The sequence below is a fragment of the Chionomys nivalis genome, chromosome 11, assembly GCF_950005125.1.
Source record: "Chionomys nivalis chromosome 11, mChiNiv1.1, whole genome shotgun sequence".
NCBI lineage: Eukaryota > Metazoa > Chordata > Mammalia > Rodentia > Cricetidae > Chionomys > Chionomys nivalis.
The window spans coordinates 54,393,862-54,406,796 of NC_080096.1; the positions used below are offsets into that span (position 1 = coordinate 54,393,862).

At 40.6% G+C, this 12,935-nt stretch overlaps 1 protein-coding gene across 1 annotated transcript in view; it reads left to right on the forward strand.

Annotated features, from left to right (window-relative positions):
• Positions 1-3,139: 3,139 nt before the first annotated feature.
• The window catches only part of Elavl2 (ELAV like RNA binding protein 2), a 157,141-nt gene continuing 147,345 nt past the window's right edge, over positions 3,140-12,935 (forward strand). The window contains exon 1 of the mRNA XM_057784491.1: positions 3,140-3,189. The gene's annotated coding sequence lies outside the window, so the exon portion shown is untranslated. The remainder of the gene's footprint in view (positions 3,190-12,935) is intronic.

Here is a 12,935-nt window from a genome sequence, read left to right on the forward strand (position 1 = left end):
GCCTCAAACTCACAAGAGATTCTCCTGTGCGCCACCACTGCCTGGCCTCCTCTGATATTCTTACAAGTAATAATATACATCCATTTCCTAGCTCCACTCCCAATTATTTTACAAATAGACGTAAATAAACTCTATAGGAAAGCAAGAAGAAATGTATGGAAACAAGAATTGCATATGCCCCTAAGAGTAGCAAGTAAGACAAGTTAGGGCTAGAGATTTATTTTATTATTATTTAAATTTATTTTTATTTTCTGAACATAGATTTTCGCCTGCATGTATGTTTGTGTGAGGGTGTTGGGTCCCCTGGAACTGGAGTTACAGACAGTTGTGAACTGTCATGCGGGTGCTGGGAATCGAACCCGGGTCCTATTTGGAAGAACAGTCAGCAGCTTAACCTAGAAGCCATCTCTACAGTCCTGAGAGATGGTTTTGAAGTTAAGAGTACTAGTTCTTTTTGTAGAGGACCTGAGTTCTGTTTCCGGCATTTGTGGTTGGGAGTGGGAGCACTCACAACCACCTGTAACTCCAGTTCTAGGGGATCAGCTCACCTGGACTCTGAATACACCCCCATGCATGGGCAAATGCATATGAGCACGCAGGGGGCGAGAACACTCACAAATACAGGTTAAATCAATCTTTCTTTTTAATAGGCAATTTAGTTAGGACTGGTGGCGCAAACCTGAAGTCTAAGCACTTGGAAGGTAGAGGCAAGATGATCTGGGGTTCGAGACCAGCTTGGGCTCCATGAGATAGAGAAAAGAGCAATTTCCATAAAAATAATTATTTTATTAATTTAACATAATTCTTATTCACTAAGATATATCTCTAAGGACTTCATCTAGGCAAACTTTATTAAGTGTGTGCTACTGTTAGTCAATAAATTAATTGGACAATTTATTTTTATTTCTCAATAATTACCACTGATCTTGTCCCTCCCCAGCCCACCACTTCTCTATTCTTGCCACTATATTTAATTACTGGAAATGTCAAAGTCTGGCATTAGTTTCAAAGCAAATGATGAAGGGGAGGGGGGGCGAAACCCGTGAAAGCAATTGGTATCCAAATGGAGGAGGGGCTGGGTTTTGGAATTGGATGCATGCTTGTGATGCCAGAATATGCGAGGCAGAAAATTCAGGTGAGTTTGAGGCCAGCCTGGGCTACAGGTTGAGTTTGAGACTAGCTTAAACTACATAGGGAGCTCTTGTTTCAAAGTTTGTTTTTAAGTTTATGTCGGAAGCGTTTAGACTTCTTTCTCTTTCTGCGTGGACCAGAGGCTTTTTGAAGAGTGGCATAGAATTTTCAATGATTTTCCTGTGGACTGGAATCAACCGAAAAACCCATGTGCACAAAATTTAAGTGATTATTAAGTAAATGGCTGACCTAAAGAAAAGGGGAGCCGCTTCATTAGCCGTACGTGTTGTTTCTCTCAGCTTCTCGCCTTCTCTTGGCCACTGTTAAGGCATCCGTGATCAAAACAAGGAAGTCATTTACTCAGAGACAGAGAAGTGGCGGCTCCCTAAACTCTAATAAACCAGGAATAGATTCTGTCTATGCGCTTCTGCAGACGGTGCTCAGGGTGTTTACAAGGTGCTTTGACGCCTCATCAAGAGCATGCAGCTTCACAGTAAGTTAGACATGGAAAGTTGAGTGCCAAACAGAAGTCTATTTGTTCAGCCAAGGAAAATCAAAGTACCCACGACTTTCCAGTAAGTGACAACCGGGGTCTGCAAATGGGGTCTTTGGAACCATTCACAAAATTGAAAGAAGAGAAAAATAGCTGCTGGGGATGTTTTCCGCCTGGCTGGGGCAGGTGGGAGGCTCCAGACACTCCCGCGGCGCGTCCGCACCTGGCAAGAGTGCCCGAAGCACACCTGCGGGGCGGGGCAGGGCCCCTGGACGCACCCCCCCCCCGGACCCCCACCTCCGGCAGCCAGCCTGGGTTCCTCCAGGGGGGTGGGATCGGCTGGAGGGGCGCAGAAGTGCTGGCTGGAGCAGCTTCTGAGCAGCCGCTCGCCTCCAGGGGGCCTGGGCGCCCGAGTTCCGCGGCGCACAGCCAGCGCGGGCCGGCGCCTCCCGGAGGCGCACCGAGTCGGCCGTGCGCTGCGAGGACAGGTGCAAAGATGGGCTCGCTAACTCCCGCTGTCTCCGCTAGCCGTAGCACCCCCTCTTGCCCTCTTCTTAGTGTCTTCTTAGTGTTTGGATCCGTTCGCTTTTCGTTATGCGTTGCGCCGAAAATGACTAGATGGTTTCCCTACTTATTTGAACGCTGACTGCAGAAAATGCCTTATAGGGAGTTGGATTAAGAGGGAGGAGGGTGTGTGTGTGTGTGTGTGTGTGTGAGTGAGAGAGGGAGAGAGAGAGAGAGAGAGAGAGAGAGAGAGAGAGAGAGAGAGAGAGAGAGAGAGAGAGAGAGAGAGAGCGCAGGGGGCTTCTATCTTCAGGACAGACAGAATGATCCATACTGTCATTAACAGTTTTGACCCACCCAGACCCCACCCTTCGGTTGCATCCATCACAGTCACTACAAAGGGGCCGCGCTGCCTCACAGCTTGCCCTGTTCCTGGGGCTCTCGGGCTGGCTTAATGAGGTGCACCCAGTCGGAGCTATTGTGCAGCGCGATCGAGACAGGAACTAGACTACAAGGATCCTAGCAGCTGCTCGAAGCAACCGTGGCTGCAGCAGCCGCTAAGCCCAGACCTCAAGTGGATGGATGACTCTGGAAGTGTTTTCCTGAAGGAACCCGCCAGGCTTTGGAAGACTGTGGCAGGGTTAGTGAACTTAGATGGGGCTTTCCTGTGGTGCACTTGAACTGGCTGGAAGCAAAAGCGGTCGCTCGGGTAATCGCGGGGGTGCTGGGGGCGGGGGTGGTACTGGCGGTTTAAAGCCAGTCGGTCAAAAGGCGGCTAGGATCAATTTCCCCTCCAACCACTCAACTCTCCCTCTTACCTTTTGTTAGCTTGACTTTCCCACCCCCTGCTCCTCCTCCCTGGTCTGGTCTGAACCCGGCATTTTGCTCAGGGGTTTGATTGTTCATTGAAATGTAATTCTGATTGGTGAATGCTCTCTCTTTTTGTTGTTGTGACTACTAGAGATTACCTTAGTCCTGCCTTCCCAGTTCTGCGCCCAGCAAAAGCAGTTTTGAAAAATTAAGTGCAAAAAAACATGACAAAGCAATATGAGATTGCTGTGGTAAGTGAACTTTTAAACCAAAAATTATCATTCTTCTGATATGCTTTGTCTGTGGGTTGCGTAAAAAGGATTCACACACAAAGGGTTGGGGTCTGGATAGAGGGGGTGATTAAACGGACAGACAAAACCCACTATTTCAGATTTATTTGTTTGCCAGGGTTTTTTTTTTTTTCTTTTTCTTTCTCCTGGCAATGGTCAACAGACAAGTTCTGTTCTTTATTTGATAGTATTGGGTTGGCAATGGCCTTGAAGCATTTAAAGTAGGTGAGAGTTGACAGTCAGTAGGGGATGGGGTCCCCACCCTCCGGAACTAGGATATTGTCTGTTTCCCAAAGAACCCTGACACTCTGACTTCCTGAACTTACCAGAGTTCTCTGGGGCCTTCCCTGTAACTAACAGAAAAAGAACAATAGCATCCTGCTCAGCCCCTGAGGCTACCCTGTCTTCTCCCAAGAGTGCACCCCTCGCTCTCCCTCAGGTAGCAACATTAGAGATCTTCATTCTTAGACAGATTTTGCATCCTGAATTGAGAACCACAAAATGCATATGCAGAGCTGTGGACTAAAAAGGTTCCGGAGGCCTTCCGTATCCCTTCCTTGCCTTAGCAGCGGTTCCTGTCCCACCTCCTTTAGGGGGAAAATGTACGAATCCTTCCAACACCTTCTGAGTCATTTTCATTTATTTTAAATTGGAAGTATATTCCAGGGGAGGATTCCTCAGTTTTACCTTTCTATCTCATTCATTTTCCGGGAATGGCTATCCAATACGGTATTTGTGGTGTAGTCAAGTTAACAAGTCCGGTAAAGGGCTCAACTCTGAAGAATTCTAAACTCTGGCTGGACTTTCTCCTATGGGAAAGAAGCATTAGTGCACAGCAGTCTTGACTTATTATTATTTTATTTTGTGGAGCCAGTTATTGTTTTACTTATTTAGGGTTTTTGCCATGGAAATGACTGAGAGATGTCCTACACTGCAATGGACCTGCACACAGTCTGATAAAGGAAAGTCATCCAAGTTTTCAAATCTGAATAATGTTAGAAACCAAAAATGCCCCTTGAAAGGAATTAGTTCTTGGTTTGTTGGCCCTCTGAACTTTAATTTCTATGTGTGTTGACGTGATTGCATTCCTATGATTCTCATGATGTAGTCTAATTTTTTTCAGTAATTATAAACTCCCTGTGAACCTAGAAACTTGAAAAAATACTTTTAAAGTGTTTTATGGTACAGATGAATATTTTGTACATGTCTTTAATAACTATTTTAACAAATGACATCTTGCCTATTCTACATATAGTTCCTGTAACTTCCCAGTACCTTTCATAGGAAAGAGCTCCAACTTCAGCTTTCCAAGTCATCAGTGCTGCTGTTTTCAGTTAGAGCTTCCAAACCCAGTAGCCAATTAGAGTACTTCCTGTGTCAATTAAAAAAAAAAAATCAGTTCAGGTCTGTAAAATATATAGGGAATAAGTCTCAGAAGTTTAGAATTCAGTATTTTATGTTTGGAATAGCAGGACCTCAATAGGAAAGCTTTCTTTTCTACACAGTTGGTGCTGGGCCATAGCCAGTTAGCAGTGTTCTTAGAGACAGACAGACAGACACACAGCAGTGTTCTTAGAGACAGACAGACAGCTAGCAATGTTCTTAGACTAGAGACAGCCGGCTAGCTGTGTTCTTAGAGATAGACAGCCAACTAGTAGTGTTCCTAGACTATGAACAGCCAGCTAGCAGAATTCTTAGACTTTAGACAGCCAGCTAGCCTTATTCTACAGACATAATTCGTTTGGGACCTCACTACTCCACTTCCTTAGCTATTTAACTATGTGATTAATCTCAAACTATATTAGCATCAACTTGGGGTTTTACATAAGTATATTGAACTGTATTTATATATAAAATATTAAAGTGAGAATATTATTTTTTCCACTGTATAGATAATTGTAATTAAGTGTCTCCTGTACATAATAAAATAGATTAGTTTGACACTTTAATTTAGAAAAATATCTATAATTAAGCGTTCTTTTAACCACGTTCCATCTCAAATCAGCCTTCAGCTGATTTTACTTAGCTTTCCACCTACACATTGAAAATACTGTTTCAGTTGAAGACACTCAAAAGAAACATTATTTTAAAAAGTTGGGGAACAAATAATTTCTGATATTTTCCCTCAAGAATTCTGTAGTTCCCTGCCATTGGTAAGGCTGCTTAGGCATATATGGAAATTTCTTCATAGCAGAATGTTATATTAGAACTTGTTTTTTCTAAAATATCAAAATAATGAAACATTTTAGGCCTAAAATGTAAATGTTCTTCTTAGGCATTATTAGCACAGTAGGTCCATCGAGACCATATTCTGATATTTTCCCTCAACCTTAGTCTATTCAAATACATTTTAAGGTAGCAGAAACTTTATCATGCTCATAAGCACAAAATTCTTTTTTTCCTTTTTAAGATTTGTTTATGTATGTGAATGTTTTCCCTGCACACATGTGCAGATCCCACACTTGTGACTGGTTCCAACAGAGGTCAGAAGAGGGTGCTGGATCTCCTGGAAATGGTTATGGATGGTTGTGAGCCATCATGTGGGTGCTGGTAACTGAACCCCAGTCCTCTGCAAGAGCCACAAGTGCTCTTCACTGCTGAGCCATCTCTGTAGCCTCAAGAAGACAATTCCTAAGTGTTTTTAAATCTGACAAATCGTCATTGCTTCCTAGAATACGGTTATTTTTTCACATAGTAAGAAGTAGATAAGATGTAGGAAATTAGAATTGGGGGTGGGCAGCCAGACTACCTCATGGTATGTCAAATACCTTAAAGATCTGAGTTCTAGGGCATGAAATGTACCTAGGAGCATTGAAGTAAGATAGATAGGACTCACTGAGGTGATGCTAACTTTGTCCCAGTGTTTGAGACTGAACCTAAGAACTCGTGCATGCTAGGCAATAGCTCCACCACTAAACTATTTCTCCAGCAATACCAACATTTGTAAGCATTTATTTATTTGGTGTGTACATATGCGGATATGGGCTCGTAGGAGAATGATATGGTGCACGTGTGGATGTGGAAGGACAGCTCTCAGGAGCCAGCTCACTCTTTCCACTCTGTGGGCTCTTGGGATTGAACTCACAGAATCAGGTTTGGCTGCAGGCACCTGTTGCCACTGAGCCATCTCTTGGACTCCAGTGTTAACATTTCTTAAGGTACAAAAGCAATCTTTCTTTATTTTATTAGCATTAAATTTAATGTGTATCTTCTATACCACTATGTAGTCTAAAATAGCTGTGAATTTACTAGTCAACATTATCCATCAGTTTAGCAGTCAGGATCTAGTCATATGGATGAGTGCTTTGTATGTATGATCTCAGTTAGTGTTCAAAACACTGAGGAGTAGGCTTATGTGGCCTAGAAACATGAGTATTTAGGGTCAGATAGATCATAAAGCATGAGAGGACTTGAACCAAAATCTGTCACACTCTAAACTTCGGTCCAAAAGGAAGCAAATTGCAAATCAAATAAGAGGAAAAATATGAAATAGTCTACTAGACTTCAAAAATATAAATAAAATCCACACCATCTCCATATATTCTCATTACCTGATCATTTTTGTTGTTTGCATGACAAGAACTTTTTTCAGAAAAAAATTTAAAAAAATAAGCTTTGAAATATTTCCAACTAATCTTCCAGTTGGTTTTAAGTGTAGTTACCTGGTTTGATTGATTATTTCTTCTCAGGGACATTAGTTATGGAGAATTTGTCCTGTCCCCAAATCAAACAAACAAAGAGGAAAACAGAAACTCAATTGCAGGGGTGAAGCATTTTAAAATAAATTTTCACAATTCCTACTTTTAAATAAAAGGAAAATATAACTGAAAACCTGATTTTCCTTCAATTGGAACCTGAAATTAAGTAAGGTGTTTTCTTTTGCCAGCAACTTAAGCAGGATGCCTTTTCTGTGGCACACTTCACAGTAGCATTTGTCATGACATTGGCGGTCTCTACCTTAACTCTCCAGTGAGTCAGGGATCTCCATTTAACAAAGAGACCTCATTTGGTGAACCAAAAGAACCCTAAAAGTTAAGTTACACAGAAGGTTAGAAGTTTCAAATGGAACACTATTTCATAATTCCTTTTTAAAACATTAAAAGATGATAGATTCTTAGCCAGACTTGATGGCTTTCCAAACAGTAGGCATTTAGGCAGCTGAAGTAGGAAAACCGCGGTGAGTTCAAGCCAGCCTTGATGCAGTGTATCATCCTGCATCCTGCCTCAACGTCCCTCCCCACGGACCCTCCATGATGGGAGATTCTCCAACTGGCACTGAGAGAACAGCCTGTACCTTGTAAGTGCTCTTTTAAAATTCGTCTTTGATCCATATATATCCCATCTGCTTTGATTTGTTGTTTATACGATTAGATCTGTGAAATCTATTTCTAAAATTAATCTGTTTAAATATTATCAAAATAATTAAGGCAGGTTGCCCAAATTTTCATATTTCCCATATGGAAATATATTTAAGTATATCGTTACAGCCAACAGGAAGCTGCTCAGTGCTTCAGTTTTACTTGAAGAAGAAGTAAAGCATCCAGAATAAGTCTGGTGATTTTATGCAGTAAGCAGGATCCTGGCTTGTCTGTGTAAATACTTACTCTTTTTTAAATTGTGTTACTTGAGCCAGGCAGTGGTGGCACATGCCTTTAATCCCAGCACTCAGGAGGCAGAGACAGGTGGATCTCTGTGAGTTTGAGGCCAGCATGATCTATAGTGCAACTTCCAGGACAGCCAAGGCTACATAGTGAAACCCTGTCTTTAAAAAAACAAAAATATAAAACCAAGCATGCGAGGGTCAGCAAAATGGTTCCTGTAGTGAAGGTGCTAGTAGTGAGTGCCTAGAGACTTGAGCTTGATCTCTGGAACTCATATGAAGGTTGAGGGAGAGAACAGACTCCACAATTGTCCATTGGCCTTCATGTGTGTGCACTGCATACCATGCACATACACACATAATAATAAGTACATAAGTCAATAAACAAGCTTGTAAAGCAGTTGAATCTGCGTGTACTGGCATATACTTGTAATTCCAACCATTTTGAAAAAGAGGCAGAAGGATCCTAGGTTCAAGGCCAACCTGGATGACATAATAATACTATGTCTAAAAAACAAAAATGTTTAAAATTATACATATACTACAGAGTTTATATTAATGGTCTTGTTAAGTGCAAAACTTTTTAAAGAATTTCCAACTTTTTAAAAATATAATTATCTAGATTTACCATATATAAATTATATTACCATGAAAAAACCAGTAGCTACTTTTCATGTCAGATAATTTTGAATGTTAAGGAAGCATACCATAAAGAGGAGACTCATGAAGCTCTAATGTGGATGGCATTTAAGATTCAGTTCTGGAACATTTTGACCCTAGAGCACATATCTTGAAAGACTGGTCAAATTTTACCCACAAGAAATTCAATTTGGTTGTTTGCACATATTAAAAAATTTCAATGAGGTTTAGTCTCTGTTTTTAATATTAAAATGTTTTCATGACTTTTACATCATATCTCTATAATTTGAAAATTTGTATTATAATGTACTAAAATAAAAACACTGTGTCTAGACAGAGTCTCTTTCCACTCAAATTCATCAAAATGCAAAATATCTGTAGAAATAATAAATATATATAGTTGTAGATATAAAAGACTGGTTATAACAATGTGTAACAAAAGAGGAAAATTAAATTATTAAAACTTTTTTTTCAACTTTAAACTTAAAGGATAACAGATACCATAAAAACAAATTTACTAAATTTTACTAGTAAGACTGTTTACTATACTTACTAGTAACTAAAGCCCAGGACTATTTAGTGTGAGTCTATGGAGACTCCTGCATTTTAAACATCTCACTACTATAGTCTCACAGCTTCATACAAAGTTAGAATGTCTTTATGACGTTACTGGGAAAAAATATCAAATATCTTTAAAGTAAAGAAAAAAAAGACAAAATCACCTTCAGGTTCTGTCTCAGTCCTGGGATCTTCCAGTTCTTCAATTATCCCTGTAAATTCTCTGAAGATGAAGCTAAGACATGCTGTGTTATATGATGTGGACTTTTAGTACCTCTGAGAATGTAAACGTTTTTCCAGGACCTCACAAAATAATGCAAACTAGATGCCACTACCCTTGATGGACACTGGAAAAGCTTGAGAAGGCAGTAGCAATGGCTTAAATTCCTTAAGATAGAGATAATAAAGATATAAGACTGGAGATTGTTTCTGCTAAGAAGAGAGAATCCAACTTTTTGAATGTTTCCAGAGCTGATTAATATTATAAACATTTCATGCAATCTTAAAAATCACCATTATCCTTTGTTAAAGATAATGGGAGCTAAGACGTCTGTAGAAATTGAGGCTTGTGTTTGTTTCTAATTTCTCAGGGCTTAATCTACCAGCATCAAATCTGATTGTGTGGCACTGATTGCATCCAAGATATGTTTGATTGTTACTGTCAAGGCCACTGTATCTGATATTACAAATGAGCAAACACTTTACAAATATCACTGCGAGTTGTCTAGTTAAGAGCAATTCTGGAGCATCCATGGGAATGCCCTGCTGGAAACTAGAACCATGTTGCCAAGCATTGTACATTCCATGGCAGAGGTAGATGTGTCACCTAATGGTTAAATTTAATAGTGTCAGAAGTATGTACTAAGTTCTTTTAAGGAGACGGAGGGTGGGCTTACTGGGAACTACTTTGGCATTTGCGAAGGCATTTTTCACAAATGGACTCTGTGCTTTTTTTTTTTCATGAAAAAATAGAGTAATGGATTTTGGAATGACGTGCAGAAAGCTGGAAGTAAACATTTGTCTTTACGTAGATATGCACTTATGACGAGGGAGAGTGAGCTTCCTGCATAGGATGCTGACTGATCCAAGATTCATTAGTGTAATTCCTCAGACACACTGCCTTTGACAAATGTGCACAGCCAGGAAAGCCTTTAATATATTGATTATGTTAGTGTTTTGTTGCTGGTGGCATAATGGATCCGGCACAAGCTCCATTTTTAGCCTTCTGTGCTAAAAAGAAAAAAAAAATCTTGCAAACTGTACAAGGTTTTCACAAGCATAGGTAATTAAGTAACGTAAGTGCGGAGGGAGACTGTGAGCTAGCTATGGTTAGGAAGAGGATGCAATAAAGAGGTTCTAAGAGAACGATTGCTCTAAAAGTGTTTTGAGGTGGTTTCAGTCTCTTTGGATGGCTGCCGATTTGCCTGAGAGGAAGGAAGCCATGCTGGTGTGAAAGCTTCCTTATTTGTGATTAATTTTCACTGCTCGTCAAATTCAAGCCATCCTGTTTCTTTCTGCAGCCTGTAGTGTGCAGTTTCATGGTGGAAACCATCCCTTCAGACCAGGACTTGGTGTGCATGTAGCGCATACAGTTTCGGTGTGCTCTTGATACTCCCATACGTCTGGGATTCTCTCCTGGATCCTTTATTTATTTATTTACTTCCCTGTGTTCATTTTTAGGAAATTCCTCTCTTCATTGTTATATGCATTATTCTATAGGAAGGAAGTATGTAAAATACTCTTGAACTCATTTTACTTGTGAGCTTGAATAGCATTCAGATTAGAATGATTCCCCCCGAATTTTGTAGGCTTGCCCAATCCAGCTGTATATTTTATATGCTAATGTAAATTCTATTTTTGTTCCCCTTGGGGGTTTAAGTGATTATAATTGTTGCTCTTCAAAAGCCAAACAGATGATGATTGCTGCTTCAGGAGTGTACCAAAAGAAACTGGCTTTCATTAAACCTGCTCATCCACTTCATAATTATCTCCATTTTATCTAGCTAAGAAGCAGGGGGAAAAAATGGCAAGTACAGTTCATTGAAGCCAGTTCAGTTATTTAAACATCACTTTATTGAACTAGCAGGAGGTGTTAAAAGTAGGGGGAATGTTTTCGTTCTAACACTGATATGTAGCCAGTGGCTCAACTCAAGCATTAGTTAAGCATCCAATGCCGGAGGCCACAGAGAGCGAGAGGAGTCCTCTAGTGTACGTATGAAAGAGTAGGGCGAAGGCAGCTTTTCTCAAACACTCTTTTGCCAGTGTGTTCAAACTGGAGTTACCTATTTCCTACCCAGTAAGAAAGACCTACAATGCATTAGCCGGGCGATGGTGGCGCATGCCTTTAATCCCAGCACTCGGGAGGCAGAGGCAGGTGGATCTCTGTGAGTTTGAGACCAGCCTGGTCTACAGAGCTAGTTCCAGGACAGGCTCCAAAGCCACAGAGAAACCCTGTCTCGAAAAACCAATAAATAAATAAATAAATAAATAAATAAATAAATAAATAAATAAATAATAGGAAAATATCCTATAGAATGTGGGGGAAAAAAAGTGAATTTGACAGACTCTAAGAGGATGTTGGGTTCTGAGCCTGGTCTGGTGTCAAAGATCTTGCAAGGAATCTTTATGTTGAGCTTCTAGATCTGACAATAGGCCAGAAAAGGCTGTCATTGGGGTGAGGGGTTCCCTTAGGGAGACATGGTGGCTACCAATTACCTGTTCTGCAGTGTTAGGGTAGCTAGGAGCTGGGTTGCACTGGACAGTGCTTCTGACTACATATTTGACTAGCTGCTCCACCAGTGGTATAGACAGTGCCCTGAACTCTAAGCCAGGAGCATCAGAGTGTCAGAGTCTACAGCTGTTCAAGCTTCCAAGCTTCCATATGTGAGAAAACAACTTGCCGCTTGCAACACGGAAACTCCCACTTTAACTGGAATATGGGCCTATCAACCCCTCTCATCTACAACGTAATCAGCATCTCCTTGATCTACAATAGCTTGTCAATGCATGATGTTAAATTATATCCAGACTGCAGAGTCATTTCTAAAGCCTGAAGGTAGATTGCCCTCAGGGAATACGTATTTTCACAGTGAGCTCCTAGGTAATCTATGCAATTTGCATTCTTAAATCCGGGGATAGTATATCAATGGCCTGCTCTCTAGAAATTCTGCATTAAAAACTCTGTTTGGTAGTGTGACCACCCTGGAACCTTCCTGAATGCCTATGCACAGGTATGCCAAGAGATGTATCATTTGGCTTTAAAGGGTTTGAGCCCAATGTACCCAGAGGAGCCCTGACAAAAATAGGAGATTTTCTCACTTCCTCTCCACCTTGTCTCTTCTAGGACCTGAGTATCCTTCCTTCTCCTTAGACTCTGTTCTCCCCCCCCCCCATTAACATTGTTAAAGCTCAAATTCTACTAGGAAATTATTTCTGCTCCTTCCAAGGTGACAGACAAATTGCTCATCTAATAAATTAATTTCTAAACCAATGAAAAAGTGTTAAGGATAGTCTTGCTGTGGTTAATAAAAAGTCACTGTGAGCCATAAGTAACTTGAATATTCGTGTCAGGCTAGCATACCTTGTGCGTGTACATGTGAGTATGTACACGTACACATTTCTTCAGCTGTTACTCTTCTTAATTGTGTGCCTCCTTTACCTCCACACTGGAAAGAACTTATCTTGAAGGAGAACAGTTAAAAATGAACAAAAAAAAAAAAAAAAAAACCTAACTGAGCAGAAAAATATGACCCTGAAAAAATAAATTGATAGGGTTGACTCATTTGCTTATGTTTATTAAATAAAGGTAAAGCTACAAACATAGCTGACACTAAAGGATATCTTTGCCGGGAATGATTCTGTAATTTCCCAAGGTCATCTCTCATGTCTGTTCTTTCATTTTACTAGCAGG